This window comes from Rosa chinensis, chromosome 2, assembly GCF_002994745.2.
Source record: "Rosa chinensis cultivar Old Blush chromosome 2, RchiOBHm-V2, whole genome shotgun sequence".
NCBI classification, from domain to species: Eukaryota; Viridiplantae; Streptophyta; class Magnoliopsida; order Rosales; family Rosaceae; genus Rosa; species Rosa chinensis.
The window spans coordinates 66,254,226-66,276,007 of record NC_037089.1 but is presented as its reverse complement, the minus strand read 5'-3'; the positions used below and the strand labels follow the sequence as shown (position 1 = coordinate 66,276,007).

The window sequence follows — 21,782 nt, the reverse complement described above, 5'->3', positions numbered from 1 at the left end:
GACTTGATATTTTGGACCTTGATTATACTTTATTGATTGTGGATGTGTGCAAATCAGTTTAACTCACTTTGCTGATGCTTAATTTGTATCTTTTCAATCGAGCTCAAGTTCAGCTCAACCTAGAGATATATAGTTTTTTGAGTTAGTTCAAGCTAATTAGCTTGGGTGCATGGTGAGTTTTACGAAGTCCGAGGTAGAGGGAGGGAGAGGAAGAATGGTTTCCGGGCCATGTGTTTAATTTTACGAAAAACTTGTAGATCAAAGATTGAAAGAGTTGACAAGTTGGCGAGGACATCACTTTGTTGAAAAGTACATGTACTAAATAAATTTGTCTGAACAATTGCAGATGCTAAGAGAGAGAAACTTCAAGCAAGAAATTCCTCCAGTAAGAATTGGGGAAGGTGATGACATTACATTTGATCAGGCCACAGCTACCTATAGGAGGAATGCTACCTTCTGGAATGCCTTGCAATCACCCCATGGTCATTGGCCTACTGAAAATGCTGGTGTAAATTTTTTCTGTCCTCCCTTGGTAAGCGTGCAAAAAAAGTCGATAGATTTTTACTGTAAAAAAATGAGTAGATGACAGTAAAAGTTGGGTCTCTGGTGAAAATTTATTTCACAGCTGACTGATTATGATCCTTGTTCTTCATATGCAGGTAATGAGTTTATACACAATGGGATATCTCAATGTTGTTTTCTCTGCTGAGCATAAGAATGAAATCTAGCGCTACTCGTACAATCATCAGAATGAAGATGGTGGGTGGGGATTGCACATAGCAAGGGCCTAGTATGATGTTCACCACATGTCTCAACTACTGTATGATGCGTATTCTTGGAGAAGGCACTGAGGGTGGTCGAGATAATGCATGTGCAAGGGCCCGGAAATGGATTCTTGACGGTGGTGATGCAAAATATTCTGCTTCATGGGGAAAGACCTGGATGGCGGTATGAAATACTCGAAAGCTAGCTAGCTTTTATGCTGGATTTGTGTCATGCATGATATCGTTGGCTGAGTTTACTTGTTGCGTTACAGATACTTGGTGTTTATGATTGGGAAGGAAGTAACCCTATACCCCCGGAGTTCTGGACTTACCCCACTCTGCTTCCTTTTTATCCATGTAAAAACAAATATAATTAATTAGTCTGCAAAATTTTATTCAGTACTTTCTGTTTCTTATTAGTACCACTTCACATGTGCATTGCAGCAAAGATGTTGTGCTACTGTAGGTTAACTTACCTACCCATATCCTACTTTTATGGAAAAAGATTTGTTGGCCTAATCACTCATCTGGTTGAACAATTGGGACAAGAAATTTACTGTGAACCTTACAGTGAAATTAAGTGGAGTAAAGTGTGCCATCATTGTACAAAGGCGAGTCTATATTTTGGTGGCTTAGTCCATACCATTATGCAAGCTTAAACTGACTGGTATACATATTATTTGATTAATGCAGGAAGATAACTACTATCCTCAGGGAAGGGTACAACGTTTTGTGTGGGACACTCTTTACCATGTTTGTGAGCCTATTCTTGCTTGGTGGCCCTTTAAGAAGATCAGAGACAATGCTATTCAATTTACCATTGACCAAATCCATTATGAAGATGAGAACAGTCGCTACATTACCATTGGATGTATCGAAAAGGTGTGAACTGGCCTAGTCATGGGTGATTGGGTGTATATGTTCCTGCTGGTTAATTCTAATGATCTAATAATGGATGCCATTTCATTTGGACAGCCATTAATGATGCTTGCCTGTTGGGTTGAGGATCCTAGCGGATAATAAGCTTTTAATTAAGAAGCATCTTCCTAGACTTGATGATTATATTTGGGGCGGTGAAGATGGAATCAAGATTCAGAGTTTTGGCAGCCAGACTTGGGATTGTTCTCTTGCAATCCAAGCTTTGCTTGCTGGGAATCTCCATAATGAATTTGGACCTGTACTTAAGAAAGCACACGACTTCCTAAAGATATCCCAGGCATCATATTTAACTATTTAAGCTCTAAAGACATTCTTTATTTTAATTAATGGTATGTTTACTATAAGAAATCCTTACTATAATAAATCCTCTTAGGTGAGGATCAATCCTTGTGGTGACTACGTACCTAGCTCATTTCCGTCACATTTCCAAAGGATGCTGGACTTTCTCTTATCGGGATCATGGATGGCAAGTTTCAGATTGCACTGCAGAAGCATTGAGGGTAATTGAGCTTACTTATTCAAGACTCTCACTCAACTCAAATAGAAAGTTGAGAGCCTCATCTATAGCTGACCTTATAATCTTTTCGTTTCAGTGCTGCTGTCTGTTTGCAATGATGTCACCAGAGGTTGTTGGCGAGCCAATGGAAGCCGAGTGTATGTATGATGCTGTCAATGTCATAATGTCACTACAGAGTCCAAATGGTGGTGTATCAGCATGAGAGCCAACTGGAGCTCCTAAATGGTTGGAGGTAAATACTGAAAATCTTGCAGTACAAAGAATTTCAATGTTTTGATCGTCCAAGTATCATAACATTATATTTTCATCATTTTTTTTCCCTTTTCAGTGGCTCAACCCCGTCGAATTTTTTGAGGATCTTGTCATTGAATATGATTACGTCAAGTGCACTTCATCTTCGATTCAGGCCTTAGTTTTGTTTAGGAAGTTGTATCCTAATCACAGAAGGAAAGAGATCAACAACTTCATCACAAGGGCTGCAAACTACATTGAAAGCATACAATACGCTGATGGCTCATGGTATGGAAACTGGGGTATATCTACTTTCTCTATGGAACATGGTTTGCAATCAAAGGGTTAGAGGCTGCAGGAAGAACCTACCACAATTGCAAGGCAGTTCGCAAAGGTGTTGACTTTTTGCTAAAAACACAAAGTCATGCACGAACAAGGTACTATTCTTCTACTACTGTATGTATAACTAAATTCAAATCTTTAGATACTCTCTCTTGTTTCTCTTCATGAATAACAACCGATGACATTATCTTTCTGCTTTGTATTTTATATAGAAATACACAGCTCAAGACAGTACAAATCTGGTGCAAACTGCCCTCGGATTAATGGGTCTAATTCACGGTCGACAGGTCTGGACATGCATGCTATAAACAACTTAACAATTAACCTTGCCCCATCTTGCTATTTGATCCTTCGAAGTTCTCTTATAAAGTTTGATTTTTCAATATAGCTACTTTTTTCTATTTGTTACAGGGTGAGAGAGATCCAACTCCTATTCACCGTGCTGCAAGGGTCTTGATGAACGGTCAGTTGGATGATGGTGATTTTCCCCAACAGGTAGCTAGGAACTAATTTCCCATAAACGAAAAATGACATGATCTTCTTTTAGTACATTACTATCCATCCCATGATCTTATATATTTGTAGTGACAAGTACTAATGGTTAGTTTTGGTATGGTTTGCAGGAACTGGTGGGAGTTTTCACGAGGAATACAATGTTACACTATGGAGGATATAGGAATGTTTTCCCATTGTGGGCTCGCGGAGAGTATCGTACGTACTCTGGAGCAGTTGCCTTAGCAAAAGGATTTGAATTAACCTTGACTCACAAGCAGAAGATCAATGGATGTAGAAAGAATAACTTAAAATAGAACAATTGTTTAAGGATAAATTTGATTCGAGAATTGTAGAGAGAATTGTGTGTATTCTATTATTGATAATAGGAGCCCTTTATATAGGGATTTACAAAGTACATAATCTTGTCTTACAAGGAAATAGAATCGGAATAATTAGGAAATCTAGAACCTTCTCTCCTATTACAACTCTAGAACTAAACCCTAGTTTGAAGAGTCACACTCAAAGTCAATATCCTTCAACACTCCCCCTTGTGCCGCTCAAACTTGGTAATGATGCTTTAATCGTTGCCTCGTTAAAAACCTTGCCAAGTAACAAAAATCCTGTGGGACAAAAATAACCTTGGTCGAAGGACAAAAAGAGCACAACACGTCATTCACTCTTCAAGATCGATCATGTAGACATCATTCCCCCCCCCCTGATTGCTACAATCATGGGAGTTCAGATAATTTTCTCAATCCAAGGCTCTTCACATGTTTCTCGAAGGTGGATTTAGGTAACGACTTAATGAATAAGTCCACTACATTATCCTCTGATCGGATTTGATTCACTTCAATATTTAGAAGTGCTTGTTGTTGCTGATTGTAAGAGAACTTAGGCAATATATGCTTGGTGTTGTTGCCCTGGATGAAATCAAATTTCATTTGCCCAATTCATAAATGCATGTACGTTCATCTGTGGTAGACTTCAAACCACAAGCTGCTCGAATGTGTCTAATTACAGACCTTAGCCATATGCATTCACGCACGGCTTTATGTAGAGCAATAATCTCTGCATGATTTGAGGAAGTAGCAACAAGGGTTTACTTTGCAGACCTCCAAGATATCGCGGTGCTTCCCATGGTAAAGACATAACCCATTTGGGAGCGAACCTTGTGAGGGTCAGAGAGATACCCTACATCAACAAAATCCATCAAAACATCATCATCGTTTTGATGTAAGGGAGGAGGATGGGTGGCCGGCGATTTTTGCCGATCACAGCGTCTTGGATGGTGCCACTTGGGCTAATGAGATCCGTTCTCATTCTTCTGTCATTCTTTTCTCTCTGCAGGGATAGAACAAGCCCATATCTATCGTACATTTTAAGTAACGAAATATTGTCTTTATACCAGCCCAATGGCGTTGCGTTGGCGCAGGGCTACATCTAGCCAACAAGTTCATAACAAATTAGGTGTCCGGTCTTGTATTGTGTTAAGTACAGTAATGCGCCTATTGCACTTAGGTAAGACTCTTCTGGCAATTAACACGTCTTCGTCATCATCCCTGGGATGAAACTTATCCCTCTTAGGGTCAAGACTACAGATGACCATGGGGGTGCATCTTTGACTTTATCAAAATGCAAAGCATTTATTGACACTGTAAACAAGTTCTAAATCTAGAAAAAACCGTGTTCTCCCAAGGTCATTTATCTCAAACTCGGATTTCAGGTGTTCAGTGGTTTCCCTTAACTCTCAAGGGTTCCAATTATGTTTATCAACATAAACCGTGACAATTGCAAATCCAGAACTTGTCATGAAAACGCAAGGGCATAGTTCATCATATCTCTTCCCAATCAAGTAGTCACTTTAGTGAGCGTTTCACCCTCATTGCAAACGCGCTCCGTGGTCAAGAGCCACTTGATTTGGGTAAATGAAGTACACAAGACCCTTCATTATATTTCATATCTAGATCCCCATAGAGATACGTAGTGACCACATTCGTAAGCTGCATGTTCAGTTATTCGGAAACTACCAAACTGACAAGGTAATGGAGTGCAATGACATCCATTACTAGAGAATATGTCTTCTCGTAGTAGATTTCAGAGCGTTTTGTGAGAAGCCTTGCGCCATAAGGCGAGATTACCATATCCTTTTCTCATCACACTATCTAACGAAGACCTATTAATGTCAATAGGTTTTATGTTAGGAGGTGTTGGCATCTCAAGTCCGAAATCCTTCATCTTCGTTAGTGAATCCAATTCAACCTGGATAGCATCTTTCTAGTTAGGCCAATTTTCTCTACGTTGGCATTCTTCAACGGAGTAAGGTTCGATGTCATTGGTCTCAATAATTCCACGTCCTCATGTACACTAGTGTAGTTCGTAGAGATCTCTATATTCTCAGGAATTGGTTCTAACATTGAGGGCGTCACCCAACAATGTCTCTTGGATATAACCACAATCCAGAATATTCTCATGAGACGGATTTTGAGTATCAATGATCAATGGATCAAGTTGTGTCAAACTCGTTCTCTTCCTAGGGCAAGAATCCATCGAACCTATGGGTCTCCTACGCTCTCTAGAGGAACCCATGGCCTATGACGCCATTATGCCACCTTTGTGGAGTCACCATACCACCATCCATGGTAGTGGTGTCGTACCCATCTCCTTTGGGTGGCACTATGTCCTCTTGTGGGGACATCAATCCTTGCAGACATGTTTGCAGCAGGTATATGTGATCTCGTCACTTTTAGGGGATCAAGATGAGACATAGTGGGGACAGACCACGAAAATTCCTATCGTTCCTGTTGAACATTGACATTCTAATCTCCCCTAATGACGGGAAGACTGTCTCATCAAAGTGACAATTCGCAAATCCAGCGAAAAAGAGATCGCATGTCAAGGGTTCTACATAGCGGACTTATAGTTAGAGACTTATGTCTAACACAAATATATATATATATATATATGTGTGTGTATATATATATATATATATGCATTCGTTGTAATGACTCATGTTGATGCGCTGTGGCGGTGTAATTGGCACATAAACCGCACACTCAAATATGCATAAGTACGAGATATTAGACTCGAACTCAGTCACTAGCTGTAATGAAAATAAAAGTTGAGTGGCTGCTATGAGTCGTAGACGAATTAGCATAGCTGGATGAGATATTGCATAACCCAAGCGGAAATATTGGTGCTCATTACCAAAGTTCGAGCTACCATCGTAGACTTTTGATGGTGGTTTTTTTGCGAGACCAATTAGGTGCGTACATGGGAATATGATACTTGATATCAATACCCAATGATATACAATAGTCATCGAAAATTTTCGATGTAAACTCTCTAGCATTATCAAGTCAAATTGACTGAATGAGATGATCTGGGTAGTGAGCCCGTAGCCATATGTTCTGGGTTAGGAGTTCATCATAAGCAGCATTACCAATGGATGACAACACGACATGTGACCAGCGTGTCCGCACATTAACCAACACCATAAAACATCTAAGCAGTCCATAAGTTGGTTGAATCAATCCACAAAATCCCTTGGATTGTATGTAAGAATGGAATTATTTCTTTAGTGTCCTTTGGATAGGATGGTCTTGATCCTAAAAAAAAACCGGCTTTACAGAATGAAAGGTTGGCCTTATAATCAACCAATGAAGGTTTTGGTTGAGCCATAATATCACAATTTACTTTGAGAAGTAGAGAGAGGAGCCAAGTCTCCATACATGGCGTCAAAGCCATGATTTTGCCGTAGGGGGATCACGGCGTTGGCGTTGGCTGGCTGGTGGTGCATGGGGGCGGTGCCCCAAGGCTCGGCGGTGGTGCAATGCTCTCTTTGAATCGACTTTTGATTCTCACTTCACTTCGTTCTGAAGAAGAGATGTCCGTGTGAAGTCTTTAGTATCACGGATCATCATATCATGACCTGGGTGTCCCAAACGTTTATGCCAAAACCTACATGTGTCAAAATCCCATAAGCCATCTCTCATGACTTGGTTGGATTCAATGACTCGAATAATGGTTGCATACAACCCACTAGAGCGACACATAAGTTTCTCTAATACTCGTTTATGTCCGTAGTCATTAGAGATGATGCAAAGGAACTCTTGTCCATTCTCAGAATGTGTTTCCACATGAAAACCATTGGCTTTTATATCTTTCAAATAAAGTTCGAATTAAGGTATGTCCAAGACATTAAGTAAAAGAATCGACACTTTATTAGTAGCCAATGATTACATCAAAGTTTCTTAACCAAAGTCTAATCCAAAATAAAAATCAAACGTAGACAAATCGTATTACTCAATCCGTTTGGTAACTCCAAACAAATATGACCAGGGAAGTAGAGAGAGATGTCGGTGGAGCGAGGCTTTCTTAAGTACCAGTAATCTCAATCACTTTCCTAGACATCATACTTCATTGGATGCACCACTTGAGAAAGAGTTAATACAAAATTGTCATTTATTGATAAGGCATAATTGCCATTGCATAATTTTTGGAAAAATAAAAGACTATTCGAAATAAAAATCTGCCGCATTTTGTCTTCATCGCCAGATTTAAAGTCTTTTTGAACTCGATGTCTTGATCACCATTGATCAAGTACTCCATAAAATATAATGTAGAGGATGCTCTATTGATTGAGGCGTATTGACGCAATATAAATGGTCCCTAGGACCATTGGTGTTGGAATAGTGTTACCATGGCCAAAAGTGGCGCCATGGTGTCCAACCCCCAACCCTCAACGTCATGACTCATTTGGTCATGTATTTGCCAACTTTGGCGATTACCTTCATGAGCATGTTGATCATATCATCTATGGCGACTTCTTCTAGCCATTGAACAGTGCTCATGGTATCCATCTTGAGGCCTACCATATTTTTCATTCACAAAGTTCGTGGTTGTGCCTTTCAACTCATGCCATAGCTCTAATTAGCTTATGGAAATTTGTGATCCGTCTTGCATTTACATGAGTCCGGAATAAATCAAAGGACCTCATAGCATAGACAGGGAAGGTATTGAGGGTTTTCTCAATCAATTGTTCTTCTGTGATAGTTTTTCACAGGCATGCATCAATGTCTGATGCGGAGAGCTTCCGAACAATATTCCATAACTTTGTCAAAGTTAGAGAAGCAGAGACAATTCCATCATGCTTCTAAGTTCATAAAATTGTGAATGTTGTTAAAACATTCATGAAGCGCTACCCAAAGGTTTCTAGCGCTATTCTCATTCATGTACTCAAACTGGAGTGTCATCTCCATGTGGCGCTTCATCAGGGTAAGTGCCCTGGAATTATCTATCTCAGTTTGTGAGTCTTGAACTGTTCCTTTAGAACAGGGTTCTTGGATTGTAGGCAATAAATATCCCATGACCGTAGAATCCAATGGAGTAAAATCGAGCTCGTTTAAGTTTGATATCTAAAAAGGAGAAACAAGAACGGATTAGTTTCGGAGTCAATGCTTCCACGAAAACTAATATTAAGATTTCCGAGCCTTAATGCTACCAAGAAATCGATTTCCAAGAAATTTGGATTAGACCAAAACAATGATGTTTAATATGGTCACAATTTGATGCTTGCGGACGCTCTTAGTCCGAATATTATGAACACTCTTAGTCCATTGATTATGAATGCTCTTAGTTTGAATATTATGACCACTCTTAGTTCTTTGATTATGAACACTCTTAGTTCTTTTAGCGTGAATCCCAACAATTCTGCTTATTAAATAATTGAACCCATGTTCGTATATGGAAAATCCTGCAGCAAATAAAGAAATTTAAAAGACAAGAAAGTAGGAGCTTTAATCTTTAAAACTTATTTGTTGAAATTCGGAGCTTGAGTCACGCTCGTGTTGATGCAGGCGTGATGGAGAGAAGCTAACCGAGGAGATGGTGAAGCGAGGCTTGCAACAGTGTCGGATGAGAGGGGCAGCAGGGGCTGCAGTGATGCTGTAGTGGCAGTAGGTGCGCAAAATAGCAGAACTGCGGGGCTGCTGTGCTGCAGGGTTGCGGGACTGCAAGGCTGCAGTGCTGAGGGGCTATAGGACTGCGAGGCTGCGGTGCTACACGGCTGCGAGGCTGGTTGGGGAAGGCAGGCTCACGGGTTGCTGCGAGGCAGATGGTGCCAGCGGAGCAGGGCAGGTTGTAGGGCTGCGGGTTGTAGGAGAGCAGACGCTAGCGTGGGCTAGCAGATGGTGTGCAGGGGCTGCGGGGGCAGCAGGCACGGGGCTACAGGGCTGGGGCTTGCAGCAGATTTGGTAAGAAATTTTTTTCTGGTTTTTGTTTTAGGGTTTTGGCTTTTAGGGTTAGGGTTATGGCTCGTGCTGATATCGTGTTTAAGGAAAATATGATTCGAGAATTGTAGAGAGAATTGTTTGTATTCTATTATTAATAATAGGAGCCCTTTATATAGGGATTTACAAATTACATAATCTTGTCATGCAAGGAAATAGAATCCGAATAATTAGGAAATCTAGAACCTTCTCCCCAATTACAACTCTAGAACTAAACCCTAGTTTGAAGAGGCACACTAAATGTCGATATCCTTCAACAACAATCTATTTGTATATACTAGCCTCTTGACATACATCCTTGCTTTTTGTTTTATTTACAAAAAATATATTTAAAGTAGTAAATAAACAATGAAATACAGGAAAAGAGAGAGAGAGAGAGAGAGAGAGAGAGAGAGAGAGAGAGAGAGAGAGAGAGAGAGAGAGAGAGAGAGAGAGAGAGAGAGAGAGATACACAGATTTTAAGCACTTTTGTCCTTATGGGTCAAGGACCCTTTCGAATAAAAAGGAAAAGAATGTAGTTTTTATTTCTCTTTTTCTCTTCATTTTTGTGATCAAGTTCAAATAGGTGAGGTGCATTGCCCAGTTTGATGTATTTGCTTTTGAGTTAATAAAATTGCTATTTCAATCAAAATAATTTAACTGGCCATTTGAAGATGGAGTTTAATTTATATATAAGATACATGTATTCTACATAAACATACATGTATTGTATACACTTGTTCCCTGCCTACAAGATTATGAGGATCTCCAAGCTCTAAGTGCAATTGGACATGGTTGTTGTTCCATGGCTAAGCTTAGCCTCGGTCCTCCTTGTCTTGGATGCCTAGTGTTGAATTTCAAGAACTACAAGCAACTTCAATAGCTGAATTCTTTCTTGTCAAGCAGACTCGCCTTCAAGAGAAAACAAAACACACTATACTAAGTTACGAACTCAAAACAAATCTTAGTTATAGTATGAGCGCGGCGAAGACTACATTAAGAAGAATCTTAAACACAAGAAACTAGATTGAAAAAACTTTATTTTTTGATATGAAAAATAGGTATTCTTTCGTTCTCATATTTATTTCTCACCAAGTATATATTAGTGTTTTGCAAACATGTACATCTCACTATGTTAATAATGCCTTCAGACGACACACTGCAAACGATAAAATTCGTTTTTTGTTATCTACATTTTTTAAATCTCTTTAGACTGAAAGCTGATCTATTGAACCAGAGACGAAGGAACAAGAAGATGAGAAAAATGAAGAGAAGGGGTGAGAGAAAGCGTATAAAACTGAATGGGCTACATTGTGTATTCTCTATTAATTGTGAACAATACATCAACAAACTATTTATAGGCATAACAAAATTACACTAACACCCTTTCATATTCCTAACATAGACAACATGTGTACATCTCTCAACGCTGTTATCACTTCGACGAAAACCCAGACCTCTCTCTAGGACTCTCAGTCTCCTCGATCGTCGAAGTCAGCAGCACGGCAGTCTGGCGGCACAATCCACTCAGTGACTCTTCTTTCGGTCTCTCTTCCCATCTGAAGTCCATCACTCAGTCTTGTCGTCTCTCTCACATCTCTGTTCGACCTTTTACAGGCACCGACCCTCACTCAGTGATTCTGTGTCCATGTGTCTCCTCGTACGTAAGACCCTCTCTCTAAAACAATGTTATTTAAAAAATTGGATCTGTTGCTATATCTCATACTCGATCTAGATTGACGCCTTGTAAGTTGTTCTCTTTGGAATTAAGGAATTAGCTCATATGAGCTTGCAATGAATTGTGGTATTGGTTTGGTAGATTTTGCAGAAAGTTTGCCTTTTTGGGGATCTGGGCATTTTTTGTTTTGCAAAGTTGAATGGATGTTGTTTAGAAAAAAAAAAAAAAGAAGAAAAAAAGATTTATGGTGTTCATAGTTTGATTTCATTTTATATCTGTAATTGCCAAGTTGATATTTAAGAGATTTAACTCATTTGAGCAGTTATGGAATAAAAGAGTCGGTGTCTTACTTTTTCCATGTCATTTTAAGTTACAGAGAGCCTTACTGTAATGGAAATATTAATGCAATGTGTTATTAAGTTCTAGGCCGTGGAATATCAACTACACTACATTTTTGAAAGCCTTAATGGGGAGTTGGCAAACACAGAGAAGAGAGCAAGGGCTGCAATAGCAGCCGTAAATCCAACTGATTGTTTCCCTTCAACTGCAAGTGTTCTTCCCATTGAGCTGTCATTGTTTTCAAGATTGCCTATATAATACAACTAATATAATGTTGTACAGAATTGGATCATTGTATTGTATTCGTCTCACCATGAGGTTTATATAGGGTCACATCATGTATACAAAAGGCAATACAGAATAGCTATACTAATCAATCGCACATTACAAGTATGTCAATCGCATGCATTACGACTCTATCAATCGCATACATTACGAGTCTGTCAATCGCATACATTAAGCAATACCTAATGCATGAATAGTCATTATCATTTACAACACTCCCCCTTGGATATTCCATGTCAATAGTGTTGCCTCTGCTATACTCTTGAAGTTGCCTCATCAAAAACCTCGTCAAGTAATAAAAACTCTGTGGGAAAAAACAACCTTGGTCAAAGGAGAAAAAGAGCACAACGCACGTGAATGTAGAGTAGTCGACATCCTTCCACACTCCCCCTTGTGCCGCTCAAACTCGGTGATGACGTTTTGATGGTTGCCTCACTAAAAACCTTGCCAGGTAGCAAAAATCTTGTGGGACAAAAATAACCCTGGTTGAAGGGCAAAAAGAGCACAACACGTCATTCACTCTTCGAGATCGAACATGTAGACATCATACCTCCTCCTGATGTCAAGGTCTCCCCCTGATTTCTACAATTATGGGAGTTTGGATAACTTTCTTAATTCGATGCTCTTCACATGTATCTCGAAGGTGGATTTAGGTAACGACTTGGTAAACAAGTTCGCTACATTATCCTCTGAACGGATTTGATTCACATCAATATTTAGAGGTGTTTGTTGTTGCTGATTGTAAAAGAACTTAGGCGATATATGCTTGGTGTTGTCGCCCTTGATGAAACCTAACTTCATTTCCTCAATACAAGCTGCATTATCTTCATAAATGCATGTAGGTTAATCTGTGGTAGACTTCAAACCACAAATTCCTCAAATGTGTCTAACTACAGACCTTAGCCATATGCATGCATTCTAGCATGGCTTCATGTAGAGCGATAATCTCTGTATGATTTAAGGAAGTAGCAACAAGGGTCTGTTTTGTAGACCTCCAAGATATAGCAGTGCTTCCCATGGTAAAGACATAACCCGTTTGGGAGCGACCTTTGTGAGGGTCAGAGAGATACCCTGCATCAGCAAAACCCATCAAGACATCATTTTCATTTTGATGGAAGGGAGGAGGAGCACGGAAGGTGGCTTTTTGCCTTGTGGAGTCCGATCCCACACTTTTGTTATTTCTTTTCTCTCTGTAGGGATAGAACAAGCCCATATCAATCGTACCTCTCAAGTATCGAAAGATTGTCTTTATGCCAATCCAATGGCGGCGTGTTGGCGCAGAACTGTGTCGAGCTAACAAGTTCACTGTGAATGAGATGTCCAGTCTTGTGCATTGAGCTAAGTACAATAATGCGCCTATTGCATTTAGATAGGGCACTTCAGCCTCTAATAAGTCTTCGTTCTCATCCCTTGGACGAAACAGATATTTTTCAGGCTCAAGACTACACCGATCATGGGAGTACTTATAGGCTTTGCTTTTTCTTCATTAAAGCTTCTAAATAATTTTTGAGTATATGCTGACTGATGGATCATAATCCCATCACTACAGTGCTCGAGTTCTAGTCCGAGGCAAAACCGTGTTTTCCCAAGATCTTTCATCTCAAATTCGGATTTCAAGTACTTAGCAGTTTCCTTTAACTCATCTAGAGTTCCAATTAGGTTCATGTCATCTACGTAAACTGCTACAATTGCAAATCCGGAACTTGTCCTCTTTATAAACACGCATGGGCATAGTTCATTGTTGACATATCCATTCCCAAGCAAGTAGTCACTTAGACGGTTATACTACATCCGTCCGGATTGTTTCAATCCATATAGTGAGCGTCTCAATCTTATTGAAAAAGCGCTCCGTGGTTTAGAGCCACTTGACTTGGGTAATTGAAGACCATCTGGAACCTTCATATATATCTCTGAATCTAGATATCCATATAGATATACTGTAACTACATCCATAAGCTGCATGTCAAGTTTTTTGGAAACTACCAAACTGACAAGGTAGCGGAACATTATAACGTCCATTACGGGAGAATATGTCTCCTCATAGTCGATTCTAGGGAGTTGTGAGAAACCTTGCGCCACAAGGCGGGCTTTTTATGTAACAACCTCATTTTTCTCATTACGCTTTCTAACAAAGACCCATTTATGGCCAACAGGCTTTATACTTGGGGGTATCAGCGTTATAGGCCCAAATACCTATCTCTTTGTTAGTGAATCTAATTCAACCTGGATCGCATCTTTCCATTTAGGTCAGTCTGCTCTTCGTTGACATTCCTCAACGGAGCGAGGTTCGATATCATTGTGTTCTATAATTCCTTGAGCAATAGAATATGCAAACACATCATCAAGGATAATAGAATCTCGATTCAACGTCTCATGTACACTAGTATAATTCATGGAGATCTCCCTATTCCCTGGAATTGGTTCTGACATTGGAGCATCCCCAAATGATGTCTCTTGGACATAACCATAATCTGGAATATCTTCATGAGACGGGCTATTTATGTCGATGATTAATGGATCTTTCTGTGCCAAACTCGCTTTCTTTCTCGGGCGAAAATCCATCAAACTTTTGGGCCTCCCATGTTTAGGGACATCAATCCTTGCAGGCAAGTTTGTAGCAGGTATATGTGATCTTGTCACTTTAGCGATATCAGAAAACGCATCAGGCATAAAGTCTGCTATGTTCTGAAGATCGAGAATTCTCCGCACTTCAATTTCAGACTGTGCGGTTCGGGGATCAAGATGAGACAAAGTGGGGACAGACCACGACAATTCCTGTCGTTCCTGTTGAACATTATTGTTCCTATCTCCCCCTAACGATTGGAAGACTGTCTTATCAAAGTGACAATCAGCAAATCTAGCGGTAAATAAATTGCCTATCAAGGGTTCTAAGTAGTGGATAATGGTTGGAGAGTCATATCCAACATAAATGCCTAATCATCTTTGAGGACCCATTTTGGTGCGTTGTAGGGGCACAATTAGCACATAAACTGTACACCCAAATATGCGTAAGTGTGAGACATTAGGCTCATATCCAGTAACCATCTGGGACGCAGAAAAGGGTTGAGTGACAGTAGCCCTCAGACAAATGAGCATAGTTGCATGCAATATTGCATAGCCCCAAGCAGAAACAGGGAGATTGGTGCGCATAACCAATGCTCTAGTGACCATTTGAAGTCTTTCAAGACCATTTTGGGTGTGAACATGAGGAACAGGGTGTTCAACTTCAATCCCAATGGAAATGCAATAGTCATCAAACGTTTTTGATGTAAACTCTCCAGAATTGTCAAGACGAATTGACTTAATGGGATGATCAGGGTGGTGAGCCCTTAATTTAATGATTTGTGCTAGGAGTTTAGCAAATGCAGCATTTCTTGTGGACAATAGCATGACATGTGATCATCGTGTCGATGCATCAAGCAACACCATAAAATATCTAAATTGTCCGCCAGTTGGTTGAATAGGTCCACAAATATCACCTTGGATTCTTTGTAAGAGTGGAATATTTTCTTTAGTGTCCTTTGCATAGGATGGTCTCGATCCTAATTTTACTAAAGAGCTGGCTTTGTAAAATGAAAGATGGGCTATAGAAGCAACCAGAGAAGTATTCGGTTGAGCCACGAAGTCACAATTGACTTTAGAAGTAGAAAAAGGAACCAATGAGGTATTGGTGGCGTCAATACCACTTTTGGCGCCAGCCCTACCTTGGATCGAATTTTGGTTTTAACTTCTTTTCGCTTTGAAAAAAGGATGTCCGTGTGAAGTCTTTAATATACGGATCATTATATCACGACCTGGGTGTCCCAAACGGTCATGCCAAAGCCTATATGTGTCATAATCCCATAAGTCATCTCTCATGACATGGTTGGATTCAATAATTTGAATAGTGGTTGCATACAACCCACTAGATCGACACAAAAGTTTCTCTAATACTCGTTTATGTCTGTAGTCATTAGAGGTGATGCAAAGGAGCTCTTGTCCATTCTCACAATGTGTTTCCACATGAAAACCATTGGCTCTTATATCTTTAAAACTTAATAGGGTCCTTCCAGCCCTAGGAGCATATAGAGCTTCGGTGACATTAATACTTGTGCCATTTGGCAACATAAATTGAGTTGGTCCTCGACCATGAATCAATTGTGATGGTCCAGCCATTGTAGTCACAGAAGATCGACTAGGTGTCATCCATAGAAATAGTTGCCTATGTCACAATATAGTATTTGTGGTGCCACTATCAACAAGGCATTCCAACTCTGCAGGAAACATACTGAAAATAAAGATAACCAATGATTACATCCAAGGTCCTAAAAAGTCTAATCCAAAATAAAATCAAACTAAGACACATTGTAGTCACTCTATCAGTTTGGTAACTCCAATCAAATATGACCAGGAAAGTAGAGAGAGATGTTGGTGGAGTGAGGCTCTCTTAAGTACCATTAATCTCAATGACTTTCCTAGACATCATATTTCATTGGGTGCACCACATAAGAAAGAGTTTAATACAATTGTCATTTATTGACTAAGGCATATTGCCATTACAAAAATTCTTGGAAAAATAAAATGACTAATCTAATCAAAGTCTACGGCATCCTTGTGCACTTCATCGTCAGCTTTGAAGTCCTTTATGGTGAGATGGATGTCTCCACCATTTTCTTCTTCTTTTGCAAGGTACACTTCTTGCTCCCTCAGGTCCCTATATGCCCTGTATGTTGAAGCTAGTTGCTCGCTTGCCTTGCATTGCTTGAACCAATGCTCACTTGATCCACATCGATGACACATGTCATTGTGGTTGCCTCCCTTTAACTGAGGTGCACGGTTTGGGCGTTCCCTAGGAGGGTTGGTGCCACCACCACGACCACCTCTCCCACATGTGGCATTGCCACCACGTGTATCTGCACCAAAACTGTGGTTTTCTTCCTTGTTAGGGCAGTTATATAGACCCATACGTCCCTCATATCCCTTATTCTTAGGGTTCCGCTCCTTGTGCCCTCTTTTGGGTGCATTATAATTTGCCTCATGAACGCTTTTAGTTCCAATGAGCCTTGAATTATAATTCCTCATGAGTATGTTATCATGTTTCTCAGCTACAGATATGAGATTGATAAGCTGATGAAACCTCATGATCCGTCCAGCATTGACTTTAGTGCGGTATTGTTTTGATAGCACAATGGCTGAAACGGGGAAGGTGGAGAGAGTTTTCTCAATTAGCTCTTGCTCTGTGATAGGTTGTCCACAAAACCTCAACATGGACTATAGGCGAAGATCTTCTTAATTATATTCAGCAACAGACTTAAAATCAGCAAAGCGCAGATTGTTCCATTGAATCTTCAAGTCAGGGAGGAGGGAATCTTGGACATTGCCAAAACGCTCTTCTAGCGCTACCCATAGCTCTCTTGCATTCTTGATCGACATATACTCCAATTTGAGTTCCTTGTCCATAAGGTGTAGCATTAAGATAACTGGTTCAGCATGCTTTGTAGGTGTTCGCACGAACACACCATCCAGGTTAGGTGCCTGGATTATGGGTAATATTCCCCTTGAAGTGAGGTGGTTCTCAACATCGGTTACCCAACTGTAGTAATCTGTGCCTGTTGAGTCAAGCATGGGAAAGTCGAGTCTAGGTTCATTTGACATCCTGAAAATAAAAAGAGAAGATATATTAGTTTCGGAGCTAAACTTCCACGAAAACTAAAATACTAAGATTTCCGAGCTATACTACCAAGAAAACAATTTCCAAGAATCTCTTTTGGATTAGACCAAACAATAATGATTTAATATGGTCACAATTTGATGCTTACGGACGCTCTTAGTTCGAGCATTATGAACACTCTTAGTTCATACGAACACTCTTAGTTCGTTAAGCGTGAATCCCCACAATTCCGCTTTATTAAATAATCAAACCCATGTTCGTATATTAAAAATCCTGCAGAAAATAAAGGAATTTAAAAGACAAGAAAGCAGGAACTTTAATCTTTAAAACTTACTTGTTGAAATTCAGAGCAGATTCGCTTCTGAACAGCTCCCACTTCGAATGGTGTACATGTCTCAAAAAGACTCTAATAGGGCTACATTTTGAGGTCAGATAGAAGAGGCAGAGACGAACAACTTTGATGAAGGAAGGATTTTGATCTGAAGTCCTGATCAAGACGTTTCGGGGCGTGCAAACAGGCTGATCTGCACAGGAACGAGCGTGCTACTGTGCTGCAGGGGCAGCAGGCGTGCTACCATACTGCAGGGGCAGTAGGAGGCACACGGGTGCTCAAGGGCTGCAGGAGCAGCTCACGGTATGGCTAGCAAGGGCTAGGAGCTTGCGGCAGTTTTTGGTGAAAGAAATTTCAAGTGTTAGGGTTTTTTTCTGGCTAGGACTTGGGTTAGAGTATCGTGCTGATAACGTGTTGTAGACAATTGGATGATTGTATTGTATTCATCTCACCATGAGGTTTATATAGGGTTACATCATGTATACAAAAGGCAATACATAATAGCTATACTAATCAATCACACATTACAAGTATGTCAATCGCATGCATTATGAGTCTGTCAATCCCATACATTACGAGTTTGTCAATCGCATATATTAAGCAATACTTATTGCATGAATAGTCATTACCATTTACAACATATAATTGTATATTTGTAATTTGGTGAAACTAATCATTAATTCCGCATTTCAGCTTGATCCATCTATTAAAGAAGCATTTGACGTGGCATATGACAATGTATGTGCATTTCATTTTGCCCAGAAGTCAGCAGAGAAAACTGTTGAGAATATAAAGGCAAGTCTATAATTTACTCCAAATCCTTCTATGTAAACAAATCCTTGATGTATCTCAAAACTTTTCAGGGTGTTAAATGTAAACAAGTGGCAAGAAGTATTGGTTCTGTAGGTTTTTATGTTCCAGGAGGAACTGCAGTTTTACCTTCTACTGCTCTAGTGCTTGCAGTTGTAAGTTGATTGTATTTCTTAAAACTTTTCTTTTCATAGTGGGTCATCCTGTTTATCAGGATGATCAATTATGAGGTTACAACGATTTAATGAACATCTGCTTTATTATGTCCACCAGCCTGCTCAGATTGCTGGATCTAAAACCGTTGTACCTGTGACTCCCCCAAGTCAGGATGGCAGTATATGCAAGGTATGATTCTTTACTATGGGGGCTATGCATCGTGAGGACATTCTAATTTGAGAGCTGATTGCCTTTTGTTTTTACCCCTATAGAAGTACTCTACTGTGCTAAGAAGGCTGGTGTAACTCACATCCTTAAAGCTGGTGGTGCTCAGGTATACAAACACTGCAAACTTCACCTAGATATTTCATTACATAAATTAGTACACTACTCTGAACTATTTTCTTCTTACAGGTGATATCTGCTATGGCTTGGGGTACAAAATCTTATCCAAAGGTATTAGTCTCCCACTCCCATTATCTTTGTCCTCAGAGTGTCATTAAGTTATTTACTCTTATATTCTGAGCTCATGTTGGCTTTAACAGTGATTTATGATTTCTTGTAACAAAACTGAGGATCAGTAGTATAGGAAAAAGCTGAAGACCAAATTATCTATGTTGTTGTAATTTCTCCAAATCATGGTTGCATAGAGATGTAATGGTCTGCTTTGGTGCAACTTATTTATATCTTGAATTGGTTGGTTAATATATGTAACAAGTTCGATTCAATCTGCAAATGATTTCTGTGCTTAATTTTATAGTTAATATTTGTTGAGATTGGATTATCAAAATAATCATTCTATTGCAACTGCCAAATTGGTTACTTACATTGTGTTTATTGAATATAGAGGTTATATTGCAAAGCTCTTACCAAATGATGTCATATATCTGACTCTAAATAATAACAGCTTTATTATTATTACGTATTATTTGTGAGGGAGTTGATGATGCCATGATTTGGTGGACACAAAAGGTTTAGTTAGATGGCCTATTTGTCTCTTGGTGGAAGCCTATTCATTCTGAATTTGAGTGATTAAAAGCTGAAGATATTAGTATTAGGTTATATATTTCCAGAGGGCATGTAGGTATGCATGATCTCGAGGATGAGCTGAAACTTGGTTTTAACTTTTAAGTCTCACTATTTGTTTCTTTGTAGGAGCAAGACATATTTTATTCCCTGGAGAGCTAATCCAATCCCAACAGTTGATTGGAGGTAACCCATCACCCATGAAGTTGCTACTTCTAACATACTCCCAGTCCCACAGGCTTACCATCAACAAGTATTCTGCTTTTGAAACTGCTGGGAAGCTTCCATGGGTAATACCCTATCTTGTAAACTTAATATATATATAAACAAAATTGATCACTTAGTGCAGTCAAGTAGTTGTTAGTTTCTAGATTGCTTCATGACCTTCTCTATTGTATTAGCCTCCATTTTGACACATTACATATGATTCTCCTCATTGGACTGCCATTTTATGCAATGCTTTTTCCGTCTCCTACAGTACGATGCTTATTTGCGCTTCAGGGTAGAAGATTGTATAGATTGAGAAAGGTTATTTTTGACATTTGAGTGTATGGTGTGATTACTAGAAAGATTCTTTCGGGTGTTAACTTGTATCTTTCCTCATGTTTTTGATTTTGTCTTCAGAAGTCTTCTGCCCAGCTTAAAGAAAAGAAGCATTGGTGGATCGACCAAATGTTCTCAAATATATAGTAAGCAAATACTTACAAGTATGATTAGAGGGGTCGAGCTTTTCCTTACAAGCATTGGTCTTATACCCTAGCTTCATGAAAGAACTGGTCACCTTAATGGCTGAAAATCTGCTTTATTATGTCCACCAACTTGCTCTATATGCGTTACATGAAAGATATTGTAGAGGACAAGATCGAACTTGGAGTTTGGTATCAAGATAGGACTGATCAACTGCATTCATATCGACTTTATTGTTTAATGATATAGTGCATGCCCCATGCCCTTCCATATTTAATTTACTGCATTCTGTGTTTCCCTTGTTGCAGTGGGAAAATAGGTCAAATCTGGTCTACACAGGCAAGGAGATTGATGAGATCTGAGAGGAATTGGCTAAACATGTTTGAAGTTTGATTTCCAGAAAATTTAGTATCAGACTTTATATAGCTGCTTATGTTTCTGGTAGCATCTGAGCAGTAGTGTTTAGGAATTGCTTTTGTGCATTTTGACAAAACTGATGGAAAGTGTTGAACAATATTATGTATGCGGTTGCTCTATCTACTCTATGAAGCCTACTAGGTTTTTCCCTTAGTTAGATTAGGATCAAGATATTATGCTGATCACAACAATAGCAGTTGTCATGCCCCGAATTTCGAATAAATAAATTCAAATCCGAAACTCGAAAACTTAACAAGCACAAGAAAACACATAGAAGATTTTTCATTTTATACTAAGCCATAAACAACCGATCGAGCTCACCGATAGCAATACATACTCATTCTCTAGAGTCACATGTTACATTACAAAGAGTTTATAAATTAAACTGAACAACAATTCAATAAGTAAACATGCTCACCAACTCTCTACATAGTGGAAGGCTAAAACAAAATACACTTCTACGTCTAAGATACAACAACTATAAAACTTCAGTTTCGATGACTGTAACTCTGACCTGCACAATAACCCCTACACCTTGGAATATTGCACCGGGTTGAAACAACAAACCTTGTAAGCTTTTGCAAGCTCGTACGAGTAAACCTAAAAAACCACATAACATATGCTTTAACCATCTCAGCCTAGCAGAATCACTATGCAATTATCACAATAAAAACATCAAGTTCATATCCCTCAATATCATGCTCACTTAAGTTAACCCAAACTAAAACCCACATGCTTTGACTCTCGATTCATGCATCTAATTTCGCACAACTTCAATTTTACAATTAAACTCCAGTAACATTTTAAACATTTTGAAACACAACAATCTACTAGATCATCCTTCATTTG

The 21,782-nt window shown here is 39.3% G+C and overlaps 1 pseudogene; it reads left to right on the top strand.

Moving 5' to 3' along the window:
• Nucleotides 1-346: 346 nt before the first annotated feature.
• Nucleotides 347-20,878, top strand: LOC112184792 (annotated as a pseudogene).
• Nucleotides 20,879-21,782: the final 904 nt, after the last annotated feature.